Raw genomic sequence first — 7770 nt, 5'->3', positions numbered from 1 at the left:
CTAGCTCTTTCTGCCTGCGAGCTATCTGCAGACGTTCGCATTTTCAGACAGGCCTGCCGGAGGCCCCCTGCACGCACCACCTAAGCTACGTTTGAAGTTGGATGGGGCAAGACAAGCAAGCAGCCCCAGTCTCTGTGCCTCTCTGCTAGCAGTGCCATGGGCAGATGAGGCTGGGCAAGAGTTTTCCAGGCTAGCTCTTTCTGGCTGCGAGCTATCTGCAGACGTTCGCATTTTCAGGGCATGGCTGCCGGAGGCGCACATCATGCACACCCAAAGCTATGTTTGAAGTTTGAGGGGGCAAGACAAGCAAGCAGCCCCAGTCTCTGTGCCTCTGTGCGAGCAGTGCCATGGGCAGATGAGGCTGAGCAACATCTTTCCAGGCTAGTTCCTTCTGGCTGCGAGCTCTCTGCAGACGTTCGCATTGTCAGAGCAGGGCTGCCGGAGGTGCCCGTCATGCACCCCCAAAGATACTTTTGAAGTTTGAGTGGGCAAGACAAGCAAGCAGCCCCAGTCTCTGTGCCTCTGTGCTAGCAGTGCCATGGGCAGATGAGGCTGAGCAACAGCTTTCCAGGCTAGCTCTTTCTGGCTGCTAGCTATCTGCAGACGTTGGCGTTTTCAGAGCAGGCCTGCCGGAGGCCCCCTGCACGCACCACCTAAGCTACGTTTGAAGATGGAGGGGGCAAGACAAGCAAGCAGCCCCAGTCTCTGTGCCTCTGTGCGAGCAGTGCCATGGGCAGATGAGGCTGAGCATCAGCTTTCCAGGCTAGCTCTTTCTGCCTGCAAGCTATCTGCAGACGTTCGCATTTTCAGAGCAGGGTTCCCGGATGCGCCCGTCATGCACCCTCAAAGATACTTTTGAAGTTTGAGGGGGCAAGACAAGCAAGCAGCCCCAGTCTCTGTGCCTCTGTGCGAGCAGTGCCATGGACAGATGAGGCTGAGCATCAGCTTTCCAGGCTAGCTCTTTCTGCGTGCCAGCTATCTGCAGACGTTCGCATTTTCGGATCAGCAGTGTCGGAGGCTCCCGTCATGCACCCCCAAAGATACTTTTGTCGTTTGAGTGGGCAAGACAAGCAAGCAGCCCCAGTCTCTGTGCCTCTGTGCTAGCAGTGCCATGGGCAGATGAGGCTGAGCAACAGCTTTCCAGGCTAGCTCTTTCTGCCTGCGAGCTATCTGCAGACGTTCGCATTTTCAGAGCAGGCCTGAGGGAGGCCTCCTGCACGCACCACCTAAGCTACGTTTGAAGTTGAAGGGGGCAAGACAAGCAAGCAGCCCCAGTCTCTGTGCCTCTGTGCGAGCAGTGCCATGGGCAGATGAGGCCAAGCAACGGCTTTCCAGGCTAGATCTTTCTGGCTGCTACCTATTTGCAGACGTTCGCATTTTCAGAGCATGCCTGCCCGAGGCGCCCGGCAAGGACCACCTAAGCTACCTTTGAATTTTGAGGGGGCAAGACAAGCAAGCAGCCCCAGTCTCTGTGCCTCTGTGCGAGCAGTGCCATGGGCAGATGAGGCCAAGCAACGGCTTTCCAGGCTAGCTCTTTCTGCCTGCTACCTATCTGCAGACGTTCGCATTTTCAGAGCATGCCTGCCCGAGGCGCACGGCAAGGACCACCTAAGCTACGTTTGAATTTTGAGGGGGCAAGACAAGCAAGCAGCCCCAGTCTCTGTGCCTCTGTGCGAGCAGTGCCATGGGCAGATGAGGCTGGGCAACAGCTTTCCAGGCTAGCACTTTCTGGCTGTGAGCTATCTGCAGACGTTCGCATTTTCAGAGCAGGGCTGCCGGAGGCGCCCGTCATGCACCCCCAAATCGATGTTTGAAGTTTGAGGGTTCAAGACAAGCAAGCAGCCCCCGTATCTGTGCCTCTGTGCTAGCAGTGCCATGGGCAGATGAGGCTGAGCAACAGCTTTCCAGGCTAGCTTTTTCTGCCTGCTAGCTATCTGCAGACGTTGGCATTTTCAGAGCAGGCCTGAGGGAGGCCTCCTGCACGCACCACCTAAGCTACGTTTGAAGTCTGAGGTGGCAAGACAAGCAAGCAGCCCGTCTCTGTGCCTCTGTGCGAGCAGTGCCATGGGCAGATGAGGGTGAGCAACAGCTTTCCAGGCTAGCACTTTCTGCCTGCGAGCTATCTGCAGACGTTCGCATTTTGGGAGCAGGGCTGCCGGAGTCGCCCGTCATGCACCCCCAAAGATACTTTTCAAGTTTGAGTGGGCAAGACAAGCAAGCAGCCCCAGTCTCTGTTCCTCTGTGCGAGCAGTGCCATGGGCAGATGAGGCTGAGCAACAGCTTTCCAGGCTAGCTCTTTTTGGCTGCGAGTTATCTACAGACGTGCGCATTTTCAGAGCAGGGCTGCCGGAGGTCCCCGGCACAGACCACCTAAGCTACGTTTGAATTTTGAGGGGGCAAGACAAGCAAGCAGCCCCAGTCTCTGTGCCTCTGTGCGAGCAGTGCCATGGGCAGATGAGGCTGAGTAACATCTTTCCAGGCTAGTTCCTTCTGGCTGCGAGCTCTCTGCAGACGTTCGCATTTTCAGAGCAGGGCTGCCGGAGGTGCCCCTCATGCACCCCCAAAGCTACGTTTGAAGTTTGAGGTGGCAAGACAAGCAAGCAGCCCCAGTCTCTGTGCCTCTGTGCGAGCAGTGCCATGGGCAGATGAGGCTGAACAACAGCTTTCCAGGCTAGCTCTTTCTGCCTGCGAGCTATCTGCAGACGTTCGCATTTTCAGAGTATGGCTGCCGGAGGCGCTCGTCGTGCACCCCAAAAGATATGTTTGAAGTTTGAGGGGGCAAGACAAGCAAACAGCCCCAGACTCTGTGCCTCTGTGTGAGCAGTGCCATGGGCAGATGAGGCTGAGCAACAGCTTTCCAGGCTACCTCTTCCTGGCTGCGAGCTGTCTGCAGACGTTCGCATTTTCAGAGCAGGGCTGCCGGAGGCGCAAGTCATGCACCCCCAAAGCGATGTTTGAAGTTTGATTGGGCAAGACAAGCAAGCAGCCCCAGTCTCTGTGCCTTTGTGCGAGCAGTGCCATGGGCAGATGAGGCTGAGCAACAGCTTTCCAGGCTAGGTTTTTCTGGCTGCTAGCTATCTGCAGACGTTCGCATTTTCAGGGAGGGCTACCGGAGGCCCCTGGCACCTACAACCTAAGCTACGTTTGAAGTTTGAGGTGGCAAGACAAGCAAGCAGCCCCAGTCTCTGTGCCTCAGTGCGAGCAGTGCCATGGGCAGATGAGGCTGAGCAACAGCTTTCCAGGCTAGGTTTTTCTGGCTGCTAGCTATCTGCAGACTTTCGCATTTTCAGAACAGGGCTGCCGGAGTTGTCCGGCACGAACCTCCAAAGTTACGTTTGAAGATTGAGGTAGCAAGACAAGCAAGCAGCCCCAGTCTCTGTGCCTCTGTGCGAGCAGTGCCATGTGCAGATAAGGCTGAGCATCAGCTTTCCAGGCTATCTCTTTCTGGCTGCGAGCTATCTGCAGACATTTGCATTTTCAGAGCAGGGTTGCCGGAGGCTCCTGCAGGGAACCCCAAAGATACGTTTGATGTTTGAGGTGGCAAGACAAGCAAGCAGCCCCAATCTCTGTGCCTCTGTGTGAGCAGTGCCATGGGCAGATGAGGCTGAGCAACAGCTTTCCAGGCTAGCTCTTTCTGGCTGCGATCTATCTGCAGACGTTCGCATTTTCAGAACAGGGCTGCCGGAGTTGTCCGGCACGAACCTCCAAAGTTACGTTTGAAGTTTGAGGTGGCAAGACAAGAAAGCAGCCCCAGTCTCTGTGCCTCTGTGCGAGCAGTGCCATGTGCAGATGAGGCTGAGCAAGAGCTTTCCAGGCTAGCTCTTTCTGGCTGCGAGCTATCTGCAGACGTTCGCATTTTGGGAGCAGGGCTGCCGTAGGCGCCCGGCACAAACCACCTAAGACGCTTTTGAAGTTTGAGGGGAAAAGACTAGAAAGCAGCCCCAGTCTCTGTGCCTCTGTGCGAGCCGTGCCATGGGCAGATGAGGCTGAGCATCAGCTTTCCAGGCTAGCTCTTTCTGCCTGCGAGCTATCTGCAGACGTTCGCATTTTCAGACAGGCCTGCCGGAGGCCCCCTGCACGCACCACCTAAGCTACGTTAGAAGTTGGATGGGGCAAGACAAGCAAGCAGCCCCAGTCTCTGTGCCTCTCTGCTAGCAGTGCCATGGGCAGATGAGGCTGGGCAAGAGTTTTCCAGGCTAGCTCTTTCTGGCTGCGAGCTATCTGCAGACGTTCGCATTTTCAGGGCATGGCTGCCGGAGGCGCACATCATGCACACCCAAAGCTATGTTTGAAGTTTGAGGGGGCAAGACAAGCAAGCAGCCCCAGTCTCTGTGCCTCTGTGCGAGCAGTGCCATGGGCAGATGAGGCTGAGCAACATCTTTCCAGGCTAGTTCCTTCTGGCTGCGAGCTCTCTGCAGACGTTCGCATTGTCAGAGCAGGGCTGCCGGAGGTGCCCGTCATGCACCCCCAAAGATACTTTTGAAGTTTGAGTGGGCAAGACAAGCAAGCAGCCCCAGTCTCTGTGCCTCTGTGCTAGCAGTGCCATGGGCAGATGAGGCTGAGCAACAGCTTTCCAGGCTAGCTCTTTCTGGCTGCTAGCTATCTGCAGACGTTGGCGTTTTCAGAGCAGGCCTGCCGGAGGCCCCCTGCACGCACCACCTAAGCTACGTTTGAAGATGGAGGGGGCAAGACAAGCAAGCAGCCCCAGTCTCTGTGCCTCTGTGCGAGCAGTGCCATGGGCAGATGAGGCTGAGCATCAGCTTTCCAGGCTAGCTCTTTCTGCCTGCAAGCTATCTGCAGACGTTCGCATTTTCAGAGCAGGGTTCCCGGATGCGCCCGTCATGCACCCTCAAAGATACTTTTGAAGTTTGAGGGGGCAAGACAAGCAAGCAGCCCCAGTCTCTGTGCCTCTGTGCGAGCAGTGCCATGGACAGATGAGGCTGAGCATCAGCTTTCCAGGCTAGCTCTTTCTGCGTGCCAGCTATCTGCAGACGTTCGCATTTTCGGATCAGCAGTGTCGGAGGCTCCCGTCATGCACCCCCAAAGATACTTTTGACGTTTGAGTGGGCAAGACAAGCAAGCAGCCCCAGTCTCTGTGCCTCTGTGCTATCAGTGCCATGGCAGATGAGGCTGAGCAACAGCTTTCCAGGCTAGCTCTTTCTGGCTGCGAGCTATCTGCAGACGTTCGCAATATCATAGCAGGACTGCTGGAGGCGCTCATCACGGACCACGTAAAATACGTTTGAAGTTTGAGGGGGCAAGACAAGCAAGCAGCCCCAGTCTCTGTGCCTCTGTGCGAGCAGTGCCATGGGCAGATGAGGCTGAGCAACAGCTTTCCAGGCTAGGTTTTTCTGTCTGCTAGCTTTCTGCAGACGTTCACATTTTCATAGCAGGGTTGCCGGAGGCTCTCTGCAGGGACCCCCAAAGATACGTTTGATGTTTGAGGTGGCAAGACAAGCAAGCACCCCAGTCTCTGTGCCTCTGTGCGAGCAGTGCAATGTGCAGATGAGGCTGAGCAACAGCTTTCCAGGCTAGCTTTTTCTGTCTGCTAGCTTTCTGCAGACGTTCGCATTTTCAGAGCAGGGTTGCCGGAGGCTCTCTGCAGGGACCCCCAAAGCGATGTTTGAAGTTTGAGGGGGCAAGACAAGCAAGCAGCCCCAGTCTCTGTGCCTCTGTGCTAGCAGTGCCATGGGCAGATGAGGCTGAGCAACAGCTTTCCAGGCTAGCTCTTTCTGGCTGCGAGCTATCTGCAGACGTTGGCATTTTCAGAGCAGGCCTGCCGGAGGCCCCCTGCACGCACCACCTACGCTACGTTTGAAGATGGAGGGGGCAAGACAAGCAAGCAGCCCCAGTCTCTGTGCCTCTGTGCGAGCAGTGCCATGGGCAGATGAGGCTGAGCATCAGCTTTCCAGGCTAGCTCTTTGTGCCTGCAAGCTATCTGCAGACGTTCGCATTGTTAGAGCAGGGTTCCCGGATGCGCCCGTCATGCACCCCCAATGATATCGCTGAAGTTTAAGGGTGCAAGACAAGCAAGCAGTCCCAGTCTCTGTGCCTCTGTTCGAGCAGTGCCATGGGCAGATGAGGCTGAGCAACAGCTTTCCAGGCTAGGTTTTTCTGGCTGCTAGCTATCTGCAGACTTTCGCATTTTCAGAGCAGGGCTGCCGGAGGACCCTGGCACCTACAAGCTAAGATACGTTTGAAGTTTGAGGGGGCAAGACAAGAAAGCAGCCCCAGTCTCTGTGCCTCTGTGCGAGCAGTGCCATGGGCAGATGAGGCTGAGCAACAGCTTTCCAGGCTAGCTCTTTCTGCCTGCGAGCTATCTGCAGACGTTCGCATTTTGGGAGCAGGGCTGCCGGAGTTGTCCGGCACGAACCTCCAAAGTTACGTTTGAAGTTTGAGGTGGCAAGACAAGCAAGCAGCACCAGTCTCTGTGCCTCTGTGCGAGCAGTGCCATGGGCAGATGAGGCTGAGCAACAGCTTTCCAGGCTAGCTCTTTCTGGCTGCGAGCTATCTGCAGACGTTCGCATTGTCAGAGCAGGGCTGCCGTAGGCGCCCGGCACGGACCACCTAAGATGCTTTTGAAGTTTGAGGGGAAAAGACTGGCAAGCAGCCCCAGTCTCTGTGCCTCTGTGCGAGCAGTGCCATGGGCAGATGAGGCTGGGCAACAGCTTTCCAGGCTAGCTCTTTCTGCTTGTGAGCTCTCTGCAGACGTTCGCATTTTCAGAGCAGGGCTGCTGGAGGCGCCCGTCATGCACCCCCAAAGCTACGTTTGAAGTTTGAGGGGGCAAGACAAGCAAGCAGCCCCAGTCTCTGTGCCTCTGTGCGAGCAGTGCCTTGGGCAGATGAGTAACAGCATTCCAGGCTAGCTCTTTCTGCCTGCGAGCTATCTGCAGACATTCGCATTTTCAGAGCATGGCTGCCGGAGGCCCCGTGCACGGACCGCCAAATCTACGTTTGAAGTTTGAGGGGTCAAGACAAGCAAGCAGCCCCAGTCTCTGTGCCTTTGTGCGAGCAGTGCCATGGGCAGATGAGGCTGAGGAACAGCTTTCCAGGCTAGCTCTTTCTGGCTGCCAGCTATCTGCAGACGTTCGCATTTTCGGAGCAGCACTGACGGAGGATCCCGTCATGCACCCATAAAGGAACGTTTGAAGTTTGAGGGGGCAAGACAAGCAAGCAGCCCCAGTCTCTGTGCCTCTGTGCGAGCAGTGCCATGGGCAAATGAGGCTGAGCAACAGCTTTCCAGGCTATCTCTTTCCGGTTGCGATCTATCTGCAGACGTTCTCATTTTGGGAGCAGGACTGCCGGAGGCCCCATGCACAGACCCCCAAAGCTATGTTTGAAGTTTGAGGTGGCAAGACTAGCAAGCAGCCCCAGTCTCTGTGCCTCTGTGCGAGCAGTGCCATGGGCGGACGAGGCTGAGCAACAGCTTTCCAGGCTAGCTCTTTCTGGCTGTCTGCTATCTGCTGACGGTCGCATTTTCGGAGCAGGCATGCCGGAGGCTCCCGTCATGCACCCCCAAAGGAACGTTTGAAGTATGAGGGGGCAAGACAAGCAAGCAGCCCCAGTCTCTGTGCCTCTGTGCGAGCAGTGCCATGGGCAGATGAGGCTGAGCAACAGCTTTCCAGGCTACCTTTTTCTGGCTGCGAGCTATCTTCAGACGTTCGCAATTTTAAAGAAGGGGGTCCGGAGGCGCTTGTCACGGACATCCTCAGCTACGTTTGAAGTTTGAGAGGGCAAGACAAGCAAGCAGCCCCAGTCTCTGTGCCTCTG

Source organism: Opisthocomus hoazin, chromosome 16 (genome assembly GCF_030867145.1).
Source record: "Opisthocomus hoazin isolate bOpiHoa1 chromosome 16, bOpiHoa1.hap1, whole genome shotgun sequence".
Taxonomy (NCBI): Eukaryota; Metazoa; Chordata; class Aves; order Opisthocomiformes; family Opisthocomidae; genus Opisthocomus; species Opisthocomus hoazin.
This window is presented reverse-complemented; position numbering follows the sequence as displayed.